General features: G+C 40.5%; 1 protein-coding gene across 1 annotated transcript in view; it reads left to right on the forward strand.

Annotated features, from left to right (window-relative positions):
- Positions 1-13,086, forward strand: part of LOC137762563 (uncharacterized) — a 68,793-nt gene that overhangs the window by 33,125 nt on the left and 22,582 nt on the right. The gene's annotated exons all lie outside the window — the stretch shown is intronic.

Raw genomic sequence — 13,086 nt, forward strand, 5'->3', positions numbered from 1 at the left:
TCCTCCAAAAGGCCAACTCTGACCCCTAGACTAGGTTAGCTCCTTGTCACGTTCCCTCACAAACTTTATTATAATTTAATTGTCCATCTTCCCCACCAAATGATAAACTCATTTCTCCTTTGTTCTCTGCTCTATGCCCAGTGCCCAGCACCCAGCGAAGTGCCTGCAGTATAGCAGGCATTTAACAAATAAGAGCTAAATGAATTGTCAAAGACACCCAACTAATAAGTTGGGTGATTTAGACTTAGCTCTGTGTGGTCCTGTAGTCTGTGTGTTTTCCATTGCATCATGCTTCCTTTTTTTAGTTTTTAAAATTCCAAGGTTAAGTCTCTAGGCGGTACAAGTACAACATTGGAGGGGAGGGTTAGGGGATTTTCTTTCCTCTCATTTTAAAATGCTGTATTACAATTTTGCAATAAGTCCCTTAACCATTTACCATATTTATCTATTCAATGCTTCAACCTTATCTTACAATTTAGAGATTTTTGCCCATAGTCAAATAATTGGTAATTGAATCTAATAAGCCCAAGAGAATTGGAGTAAACCAGATAAAATTTATGTGCATTTATATACCACTGGATTCTGCAAATTTTTTAAAATGTAACTAGCACTTTCAGAATCTGTATTTCATTGATTCCTGACTATAGTTTTGGCACACTCCAAGAATGTCCAGTTATTTTGAACAGTGACACACAATTCTTGGGATTTTTTTCTTCAAGTTAACTTTGCTGGGTGTTTAAAAGGAAATGTGGCACAAGAAACATTGTGGAGGAATAAGAGGCAAGCTAGATCAGAATGGAGCCAATGCCTTTAAAACTTTGGAAATCAACTGCTATTTAATCTTGGTCACAGCTGCAACATATTTGGGGATTAAGAAGCTCGACAAGAATATTTGTTTATTCATTAAAAAATTTTAAACGCATTTTTCAAATGAATAGATGATACTTACCCAAAGTATAAAATTCACAAAGAGATAAAAATGAAAAGGCCCCCTTCCACCTTGTCCCATCCCCCAGCCACTTCAGAGATAACCAGTTTTCCATGTTTTTCTGGAGATAGTCGATGAATATGCAAATATATACATTTTAAAAGGTATTATTTCTTTTTTTTTTAATTTATCTATTCACTTATTTATTTTTGGCTGCGTTGGGTCTTTGTTGTTGAGCGCAGGCTTTTCTCTAGTTGCGGCGAGTGGGGGCTACTCTTCGTTGCGGTGCGTGGGCTTCTCATTGCGGTGGTTTCTCTTGTTGCAGAGCACGGGCTCTAGGCACGGAGGCTTCAGTAGTTGTGGCACATGGGCTCAGTAGTTGTGGCTCACGGGCTGTAGAGCACCAGCTCAGTAGTTGTAGCGCATGGGCTTAGCTGCTCCGTAGCATGTGGGATCTTCCCGGACCAGGGCTTGAACTTGTGTCCCCTGCATTGGCAGGCAGGTTCTTAACTACTGCGCCAACAGGGAAGTCCTTATAAGGTATTATTTCTTGATAAAACAGCATAGTACACACTGAATCATAAAAGTGAATTAGCTCACTTCCTAGTCAAGGCAAAAACAGGAAGTGAGAGGGAGGAATTCAATATATAGAAACCAAAAGCACAAAGCTCTGTAAGTCTATTTTCTTAGAAACTATTACTAAACATCACGGTTATTGAAATTTGAAATATGGTCCTAATGAATGAGAAATGCTGCGTGACTTAGGACAATAATGACATCATCAAGTGTGAGTCCTGCATCGGCCTGGGTGTTCTGTTCTAACTCTTAGGATGATGTTTCTATATGGCTGTTTATTCAATATCAGCATAATGAGGCAGATGCCATGGGTTCCAGTCACTTAACGTTAGCAACTTAACTTACTGCTGGTCTCTGTCTCTAGAGGAGTTAGGTGAGAAAATGAGTATGAATTCATACAAATCTATTATCATCGAAAGAGAAATGTCTATATAAAGGACATCATCATTATATATTATTTTGCAAGGACAGGGCTTGATGCATATCTTGGATGACTTATTTTAGTGCAAGAATAATCCACAAATCTTCTGGCAGTTATTACACTAATACTGGGGAATTTTTTTTGTTTTGGCTTTTGAATAATGAGAAATATCTAACCATGATATTAAAATAATTGGATTTGCATTTGTACAAGTAACAGATAAACAGGGTTAAAATTGCTGCTGTACGAGTATCTTATGATGCCCAAGGAATGCCCTGGCCAAGGTCATCATCAGTTTACTTTAGTTTATATTTAGAATTTATTGAGCCCTGAGCATGTTAGGCTTTGCAGAAAATCTGATGCCCTGGGAACCGATACTCTTATGTTATTTATCATCTCATTTTGTTTATGAAGGACTTGCCTGTAGTCCCTCTAGCATTTCTTTTCATCAAGGGCTCACCTTGGGTGGAGACAGACTCTGTCGCTTCTCTTATGACTATGGAAGTCTCTCATGACTCTGAGTAGTGTGTGATTCCCTTCTGAAACGTGCCTTTGGCAAACAGGAGGACCAATGCAGTGGAATGTTCTGGAAGCATCATCAAGGACCACAGTAACCTTTTGTTTTTATCTTAAATATTCTGTTCCATTAGGCCTATAAATGCTCTTGTATTTTGTGTCCCAATTTTTGGCTTAGAAAATATTAGCACTAGAGCTAGAACAAAGTGGCTCTAGTTTGGGGCCCAACCCTTTCTCGCTTCCTTAGTGAAAAGGTAAGTTTTTGCTTTGTTTCTCTGGACCTTAATCTTTCCATTTGTAATGAGACGTTGGACCAAGTGATCTCTAAGTCCTCTTGTCTTTAGCATTTTACTAGTATGAGCTTTGGAGCAGTGCTTCCAAAGTTTTCTACCTATTGTCTCATTGTGGGTTTTAAAAAAAATGTCTCCATGATAATCAATCTCTGAATGAATCTGGCTACAATCATGTGATGAATCAAGACATTATGTCTATAAGGACAAACTCCAAAATTTTTGAAATCTAAGTTAATTGATTGTTTCCCTTTTACCCAGCTTAAATTTAGAAAAACTTGCCTGTCTGTAAAACCTTAATACAATCTGAATTCTCCCTCTCACTGTATATTTCCTCATGGTTCCTGGCCAGCTTTTCTTTGCCATCACAATATTTCCAAGAATCTGCTTTTTCCTCCTGCTGTCTTATAACTGTCTGTGTAACTTACTTCAGTCATTCCCCTTTTACCATTAATAAGTTTAGTTAGTACTGCTGTCTTTTAGGGCACGCACTGTGATATTCATTTTTTGGGCTTCCTCCTCTATATGCCAAGTGCTTGGTACACATTAGGCACTCAGAAAATTGTTGTTGAATTAAACTGAATTTCTGACAATTCCTACCAAACACATCTTCAGAACTTCCTCCAAAGAAACCTTTCTGGACTAAGTCAATTCAGACTTTGCATTCCTTTAATTCGTCTTCCACAGTACTTCTGTACACATGGTTTTTATCATATTAACTTGTGTAGTTATTTGTTCTAGCTGTTCCTTTTGAAGTATCAAAAATGAACCATAAGGGAATGGTACCCACACTTGGAGTTAGGAAACGTTGGTTCTATCTCTGCTAATTTACTGGTTGAGTGACCAAGGACAGTCAATCAGCCTCCCTAGGTTTCAATGTTATTGTTGTTGTTTAATCTAAAAGATGGAGGGAGGGAAAAGTTGAGAATGAATCAAATGATTCCAGCCTTAGAACTCTGATATTTGGCATACTGGTTCCCTAACAAAATTATAGACTTCTCAAAGGCAAAGGATTTCCTTTTTCTACAATATGGAATAGATATACTGCCTGACTTTGATGGTGCTTAATAAATTCTTCCTTAGAAAATGACCGTTATTCTACGCCTTCTGGCAAGAACGTTAAACCCGAGTGTGCCCCTCTCATATCACAGCCCATGACCTGAAAGGGCTCTCAGATCCGCTCTGGGAATTTCTATTCTGGACTCAGGACATCGGCAGCTAAGACCAGCACACGGTATTAGTCATGAAGTTAAGGGGTACACCTAACAGCTTTGCCTTTTTAAGTAAATGTGTTTATGGTTTGTGCTGCTTTCCTCAGTAAGATCATTTCCTTACAAGTAATGAGAGCTGTGTGTGATATGGTTGAAATCCCGTCCCTCGGCTGAGATGGAGAACTCACGTGATGCTGAGCGGGGCCCATTATCCCACCGGCACTCAGAGGAATGCTCAGTCTGGCAAATATTAACTCAGGAGCCACAGCAGCAGTTAGGAGACAGCAGTCTGCCCACCTTCCTGAACCTACCACTTTTGGGGTATTTTTTGATTATCCTTTACTTGGCTTGAACATTGTGCTTATTTCCCCTTTCATTCATTCTTCTTTCCTCCTTAAAAAAAAAAAAAGCAAAAACAAAACAAGACATTCTATTTCCTCGATTTGTCCCCAACTGAAAGCCCTGATGTCCTCATTCATTTCAGAGCAAGGCTTTTCCTCTTTTGCCTAAGTGATGTACAGTACATGTATTCACCCTCCCTGCCTCCAAGCCACAGGCCCGGGCTTTGGAAGAATTCTGGAGTCTTCCAGAGGTCTCTGGGAACAGACCGGCTCTGGATAGAATAGATGGGTTGTGAGAGCAGCTCAAAACCATTCCTGTGTGCTGGAGAAGCTTTCTTTGGAGGGAGAGAAGCATATGTTGTTTTTCCATATGGCAGGGAAGGGAATGACATATTAGGTGGAAGAAAGCTAACACACATCTGAATGTATGTAAAGAAAAGACATAACTAACAGGGAGGAGTTGTGGTTTAGGTTAAAACCACAAAGGAAGTGAAGGACGTTACCACCTTCCTCTTTGTGGGTAGAAGATTCTCCTTTGGCTCATCTCATGGGCTCTGTGAGACGGAGTCTTCCTATAGGAATATGTTTATTGCTCCTACCCTTCTAGAAAAGCACCATGCACCGTAGTTTGTGGTCTTAAAGAGTTTAGACTTGCTTTTTAAAGCATGAACCTGCCATAACGTTCTCCCATTTCCAAACTTGCTGTCCCAAACATGCTTCCCTTATCTTAAATAGAAAAGAATTAAAGCTCTCTGGGAAATGAGGGGAAGGAAAAGCCTTTTCCCAGGTTACCTTAGCAATTTCCCTACTTTACTTTAACTCTCCTTTGTTTTCCTAGAAGAAACCTTCTGATTAAGCTTTGACTTAGCAAAGGAAATTAGTAGTAGTTGTGTTCTCCTAATAGCAACCATTCATTGAGCACTTACAATGTGCTGGGTATTTTCCTTATATTGTTTCTGAACTTCCAAAAGTTTTGAGAAATAGGTTTTATTATCCCCATTTTTATAGGTGAGAAAACTGAGGCTAAGAAAAATCAACTCATACTATGATCTTGAACCTTGAACTCAGGTGTGTTTGATGGTAACACTTGAACTCTACCCTGCCTTTCCTTAAAATCTGGCTTTAGAAACATTTCAGCCACCAATGCCACAAACTTAGAAGATTTGAAACCAGGCTCTGCCCCTTATTACCTAGATGACCCTGGACAAATTATTTGATTCCTCTAGGCCTTATCTGGTAGGTCTTGACTGGTATGACAATTGCTTAGATAATGTTGGGGAAAGTCCTCCTTATTGGCTTCTTATTAGAACTAAATGAAGCAACCAACATAAAGGGGTAGAATATCAAGTGGCAAAGAGTAACCTCCCCAAAAGATAGCCATACACTAATTGTGTGTAGGTCAGGTTCTGGACCAAACTGAAAGAGTTGAAGTTTGCCTGGGAACCTTCCATTTCCTGCCCTAACTCCCCACTCTCACTTTCCAGCAAAAGATGCATCCAAGCGTAAATGGCTAGTTAACACTTGGAAGAGCAAAAGCCATACCTCTTTAAAAACAAAACGAAAGAAGCAAGCTTTCCTTATAGAATTCTTTCTTTCTAAAGCTTGAGACAAGGGTTGTTTTTTGGTTTATTGTTGGCAATGGGGGGGGCGGGGGGCGGGGCGGTTGTTGGAAGAGGAGGAAAAACAAGCATCTGAGTGCCCCCATCCACACTGTGCACAAGGACAGGTCCTTTAATCTATGCTTCTTTTGGGGGATATGTTCAGTGTAGGGTCAGTCATAGATTCCAGGTCTCAGCTGCTTTCGATCAGAACTTTTTTTTTTCCTCCTGTGGTGATTTTGCTTGAGTTTTAGACCCAGGCGAATTTCAGTTGCCTGGGTCTGTTTTTCATTGCAGATTTTGTCAAGATTTTACATCTAGGTTGCATTGGAAAGGCTTTTCTCTTTTTTTCTTCTCTGACTATTCTGTGTAAACTTCAGATTCTGGATTTTTTTCCCAGTTTATTTTATTTTAAATATAATATTAGTGTCTTCCTAAGTACAAGGGTAATAACTATTTATTGTAGAGAATTACTAGAACAAAAGAATAAAGAAAAATTTAATCACTCATGAACCCAGCATCCAGGGCACTATTCACATTTTATTGCATTTCCTTCAGTCTTTTCTCTATGTACATATATATGTATATTTCTATCTATATAAATCGTATGTACATATGTTTTGCGAAATTAGGATAGGACAATGTATACATTTTATAGCCAGCTTTTTTCACATAACTTTATCACGAGCATTTTTCGAATGTCATAAAATACGTTTTGCAAAAGATTTATGGCTGCATATTTCATTATGAACGTACCAAGGTTTATTTAACCATTCCCAGTCTGCTGGATGTTTAGATACTTCTTTGCATAAATTTCTGTCTGAGTTTCCTCATTTCCTTTTTCCTTATAAATAATTCCTAGAAAGGGAATTACAGGGCAATTAGGGAAAAGAGTACAAACTTTCCACTTTTCATTTTAAAAATTATTTGTACCGGATTATTTTAATACTGGCAAGCCTGTGTATGGCCTTTTTAAAGGCTCTTGATATATAGTGCCAAACTGATTTCCAGAAGTGTTGCTCTAGGACAGAGCAAACTATGACACATGAGCCAAATCTGGCCCATGGTCTGTTTTTGTACAGTCCATGAGATAAGAATGGTTTTTACATGTTTAAATGACTGGGGAAAAATCCAAAGAAGAATAATATTTCATGACATTAAAATTATTTGGAATTCTCATTTCAGTTTCCATAAATAGCATATTTTTGGAACACAGTCATGTTCATTCATTTACATATTGTCTCTGGCTGTTTTCATCCTACGATGGCAGAGCCCAATAGTTGCAACAGAGATTGTACGGCTTGCAAACCCCCAAATATTTACTGTCTGCTCTTTACAGAAACAGTTTGCTGACCCCTGCTTTCGTATGTAATCCTACAGGTTGCATGTGAGAGCACTCGTTTGACCACACACTAAACATTGGGATTTTCTTATTTTTTGTTAATTTGAACAAGTCAACAAATATTTACCACATGTTTATCCTGTGCCAGGCCTGCATAGAAAATATGATTTATTTATTATATTACTTTTTTGAGTACTAGCTAGAATGAATTTTTTCGTAAGTTCAAGTGATTTTTTTTTCTGTTAATTTTCTGTGTATATGAAGTGTTAAATTTCAACTCAGGTATTTACATTTTTCATATTGCTTTGTGTTAGTTCTTTATATACTAAGAATATTAACTTCTTTTCAGTCATATCTGTTGAAATCTTACTTGTTGGAAATATTTTGTTTTCATTAGGTTGTTTGACTTTTAGTTTTGTGATTTTTTTTAACATACAGAATTTTACATTTTTATGTAGTCAAATCTACTGAATTATTTATTTTTTTCCCTTGATTTTATTCTAAGAATATCTTTCCCTGTCCCCAAGGTGAGATAAATATTCATCTATGTTTCTTCTAGTTTTTTAAAAAAAACTAATTCATTTTTATATTTATCTCTTTAATCCCTCTGGAATTTTGTATTATATGATGTGAGATAAGGATCTGAATTTTTTTCCCCAAACAGTAGGACAACTATTTCAACATTATTTCTTGAGCAAGCCTTCCTTCTTCTACTTATCTGTGATGTCCCCTTTACTAAATTCTTATGTATCCTGAGATGTGTTTCTGGCCCACATTTTAGTTATCTTTAAGTGTGTGTGTGTGTGTCTGTATTCCTTGTGGATGTTCACTTTGTTGTTCCTGATTAAGTCTGTACAGTACACACATCCTGGCTGGATTTTTGCCTTTATATTTTTTTGTTCCTCCAGTGTTTTACTCCTTTACCATTGTAAATTTCAGTAGCATCTCCCCTTCTCGTGGTCAATTTGTCAGGAATGTGGTATAAGCTTATCTCCTAAAAGTACACAAATGGTAAGGAACCTTCCTACCAAACAAGAGATAAAGGCCAAAGCCAGGCCTTGCACCTATGTGACCCCAGAACCGTAGTACTCATTTATAACCACTCCAGGTGACAAATAGCATTTGTAACCTAGGAGGTTGGAGGTTTTCTGGCCGAGTAGTATCAACTGGCATAAAAGGAGCAAATCTCTGGAAGGGGTTCCCAGAAGAGCTGCTACATGATGCACAGTCCCTAACCTTCTGTTAACGGCTCACCCCAACCCGACCTTGGTTCACAATGGAGTTATTTCATTTACCAGGTGTGAAAATTGGATTTTATCACAGAGGAGGGGAGTTATTACCTATCAGGTCTGCTCTTTAGAGGAGCAGAGATTGTGGTGGGATTTATTAAGAGATTTGCTATGCGTGGAACATATAATTAGAGATGTGTTCCTTTAAAATGGATTTCCTATCTTTGTCATTTTAGGAGTGCTGTTCTTTTCTGTCTGACAGCCTTCTGTCCCGTGTAGGTTGCGCATATCCTACCGAGGATCTGAATATTTTATACGGCACCCTTCTGCCAAGAGAGGGACCTCAGGGGTGTGACAAAGAGTACAGCTTAGGGGGCTGGTGGGGACTGCCTATAGTTTGGATGCTGATATTAGTCACATATTGATACTAAGAATGGGAGGGGGGATGATAAAGTAATTTTCATGTTTATTCATTGCTGTCTGGTCCAGGCCTCAGTTTGATAGAGATATTAGGGTCACTCTGAGACTCTCTGATGAAGGAATTCTTGAAAATCAAGATTTTAGATTTAATTACCTGTTGTTAGAGACAGCCTCAAATTTAGTATCTGGTTAACCATATCTGCTTTTTAGAAAGACACCTTGTTTACTATCATGATGAGGAAGTGGCTGAATTTATTATTGTTTAGCGTTTCCAGCACACTTTGTTCTTGCCGAGTGCCTTGGACTTATTTATGTATGTATATTGGTTGCTCTCCACAGCACTCCCATGAGATGAGTGGGTGATAAGTTTTATTATCATCTGCTTTTCCAACGAGGAGGAAACGGGAGCTCCTGAGAAGAGAAGGGGCTTGCCTGGGTTTACAGCTCAGATTGCCCTTCACCTTGTTAGGGGATCCTCAACAAAATGGTGATAAAGGCAGCCCTTGCAGCCTTCCTCTGCCCCATCCCAGTCTTGGTGTGCGACCTGCGCCTCATTTTGTACACCACTAACCAGTGGCTGCTCCCTTAAAAGAAATATCATCACTATTCTTGGCCCCTGACTCTGTGCCGCCGCTTTACACCTCAACACCTTGCTTCCTCACCTGCTTTATAGTAAAGGCGTCTTCCTCCCCTGCTTTGCTTTTAAAGGCCTTACTGTTTTCCTCACTGCCCAACTCAAATCCCTGGAGTCCTCTGTGACTCAGCCCCTCCACCCACTTCAGTTGCCCAGTGAGCCATGTAGAGTCTGTCATCTGGACGTCTTTCCGTTTGTCCCTTCCCTCCTCTTCCCCCTGCCACTGCCATACTTCGTAATACTCCCTACCTGGACGTCTGTAACAGCCCTTACCACTTTCCAACCTCATCTCTCCTGTCTCTAAATCTTCGTAAGCACGGCTTTGATAAATACCACTCTCCCTCTGGGTCCATTCTCCGGAGCTCCCCACCGCCTTCCGATTTAAATGCAGATTCTTACCGTGCATTCAAAGCCTACCATCCTTTTAGCCTTCTCTCCTATTAAGTCACTAAACAACTGCGCGTCAAGATATGGGTAACCAGGCGCTTGCCGGCAGAGGTCCCGACTCGGCGGGTCTGCGTGGCGGCCGGGAACCTGAGCTGTTAACACTCATCCCCCCATCCCCCCATCCCCCCACCCCCGTCAGGTGCGCCGCGTGCCGCGCGCTCTGGATCACGCGCGGCTCCAGCACCGTTCTGACCAAGCCATATGCTATCGGCCCTGTGCCTGGCTGTGCTGTTCGTTTCTCCTGAAACACTCCCCTCCCTGCCCCATCTCCACCTGTTGAAATTTTTCTCAGGCTTTCAGGCCCAGCTCAAATGTCTCCTCCTTCAAGAAGCCTTTCTGATTGTTCCAGAGGGTGAGGATGCAAACTCCTCAGCATTAAATGTAAGGTCCGTTCACACAGTACAGCCCGGCTATACAATTCCAGTCCCCCCCTCCCCCCACCCCCTCCTGCCTGGTTCCTCCACTATCCCTAAACTCCTACTGAAAATGCATTCTCAGAACAGGCCCTTTTACACATACCTCTGCCAGGAATGCGGTGCCCCTCCCCCTCCTCCTCCCTTCCCCCATCTCTCTCTCTCTCTCTCTCTCTCTCTCTCTCTCTCTCCCTTTTTTTAAAAACTTATCCTACTAGACTCAGCTCATATGTCACTTCCTCCGTGCCACATTCATCGCAACCAACAGTCTTTCTAGGCTCTCCCCGCCCCCACCGGCACTGCGTTACTCCCTCCTCTGTGCTTCCCCGGTCTTTTATACCCCACTGTGAACTCAATGCCAGTAGCTTACTTCGTGTTTTACCTGTTTGACTTAACCCTAGGCAGTGACCTTGACTAAGGTTGTATTCTGTGGACCTGGCACCGAGTGAATACTCAGTCACTCTTTCTGGAATGCAAGCATGAGGGAGTCTCTTTCCTCCCGAACCATCCCTACCCCAGGACGATCTTTGCTCTTTGCACTTTCTGCGTAGCATTTCTCTTTCCCCTGTCTTTTCTGTACTTGTTTTATGCCTCCTACTAGATTGCTGGCACCCTTGAGGGGAGAAACCTTGCAGAGTTTCGCTTGCCATCCCCAAGCCTGGTTCCTTACCCGTTGCAGGAGCTCAATAAATGTTTGCTTAATTGAATTGTAGGGTGTTGTGCTAAGCTAGCTGCTAAACAACCCCATTTAAGGGGTTAACTAATAACACTTGGAGAAGTTCTTCTCATTTGGGGGCATTTGCAATTTAATGGGAATCTTAAAAACCCAAAGGAAATGTTCACTAATGGTGGGACCGCAGGCACAGCAGGAAGGCTCATTTTTGGTGGTGCTGGATGAGGACTGGGGAGTTTTTCCAGCCAGGGAGTCCTTCACCTTTTTTGTGACATGGACCCCCTTGGGCAGTCTGGTGAAGCCTATGGACAGAATAATGATTTTAAACACATAAAACAAAAGACATTGTGAACAAAAATAGTTATAATGAAATATCAAAATATTAAAGGCGTCAAATTTGTGATATAGTATTACATGTGTTTCTTTATTAGAGCATTAATAAAAAAGGTCTACTGGCAGATCTAATAACTACTGTAATTTTGTCGTAGTGATGCATGTAAGCGGTATTTAGGATATCTGCCACAGCTGTAAGATGATGTGAAAATATCTGTGATTCTATTGGTAAAAAGTCATGAATTGCTCTACCTTGATCTCTTGCTTACATTCAGAATTGAAGGAAATTATAAATTTCAGTCAGAAGCTAGTGAAAATAAAGGTTTATTTTCCCTCCATCTAAATTCTACCTTGGTGTCCACCATGCACCCAGGATTGAGAACCCCTGCTGAGCTGACCCCCCCCCCCCATATAATGTGGGTGGTGGGTGGTCCTGAAGCCAGTGTTGTTCCAACCTTGGGCTTCCTTTTCTATCTTGAGCTCCCTGATTTTTTGAATCTTTTTTTCTTAATCCTTTATTTTCACAGCCAAGGTCTGTAGTCTAATTTTGCTTCATTTACACCAGAAATGTGACAGAAGGAGAAACAAAAAGGATTGTCAGGCCTTGGGGGAGGGAAGACATCTTTAGTCCCTAGCCTGGGAGGGTCTCCTCCCCAAAGTTCTAAGCTTTGGGTAGGGATGGGGTGGGGGCAGGAGGAGGAAGGGTCCACTAATTCTGAGGTGAGAAAGCAGTTGTAGAGTTTACCTGAGTCTCTGCTTGCTCCTAAATTCAGAAGTCAATTTTGGGGCCAAAGAGTCCGATTCCAGGGGTGGTCCAGCATAATATCCATCCTTCTTGGTTGTTAGTGACTAAGTGAAATATCATTGTTCATGAAAACTGCACTCCCTAATGCTGATGTTGCTTCTAATTTGGGTAAAAGTGTTTGTGCAGTTCTCTTTTTAACATCAAAATACAGGGAACATATTCAGTCCATTCCCAGTTATCCTTATGTATTTTAGTCACTTAGAGTCAATTTTCCCCCAGGTAGATTTACCCTACTGTTTGCCATGCTATGGGACACGTACCTTTGCTCTCAGTGGGTGTATGCTTAGAGAATACAAGTAAATCTGGATATTAGCTAGATGCGTCGCTACCAGGGTAAATACCACATTAGCCCAGATAAACCATCATCCTTGCCCCTAAATGGTAGTGACACCAAACGTTTGCCATTGGCATCTTCCTTTCTTCCTTTCGTCTTGTGTGCTTTTTTTTTTTTCTTTCGTGATCTTATCCATTTTTATTGCTTTGGCTCTCACCTCTGCACCTCTAGCCTACCCTCTTACCTGGTGGGACATCTCCACTTTAGTGTTTAATGGTCACTTATGATTCTAAAACTTAACTCTCTTTCTTCCTTCACAAACCAGCTTCATCTTTCTAAAGAACATCTTTATTGAGATATAATTTGCATACCATAATTTCACCCATTTTAAGTGTATGACTCAATGATTTTTTGGTAAATTTACAGTGTTGTGCAGCCATCACCAAAATCCAGTTTTATAACATATGCTTCACCCCAAAAAGATTCCTAATACTCATTTGCAGTTGATCCTTATTCCCAGCCCCACTAATCTGCTTTCTGTCTTCATAGATTTGCTTTTTCTGGACATTGCATGTTAATAAACTTATACAATATATAGTCTTTTGTGTCTGGCTTCTTTCACTTAGCATAGTGAT

Source organism: Eschrichtius robustus, chromosome 3, assembly GCF_028021215.1.
Source record: "Eschrichtius robustus isolate mEscRob2 chromosome 3, mEscRob2.pri, whole genome shotgun sequence".
NCBI lineage: Eukaryota > Metazoa > Chordata > Mammalia > Artiodactyla > Eschrichtiidae > Eschrichtius > Eschrichtius robustus.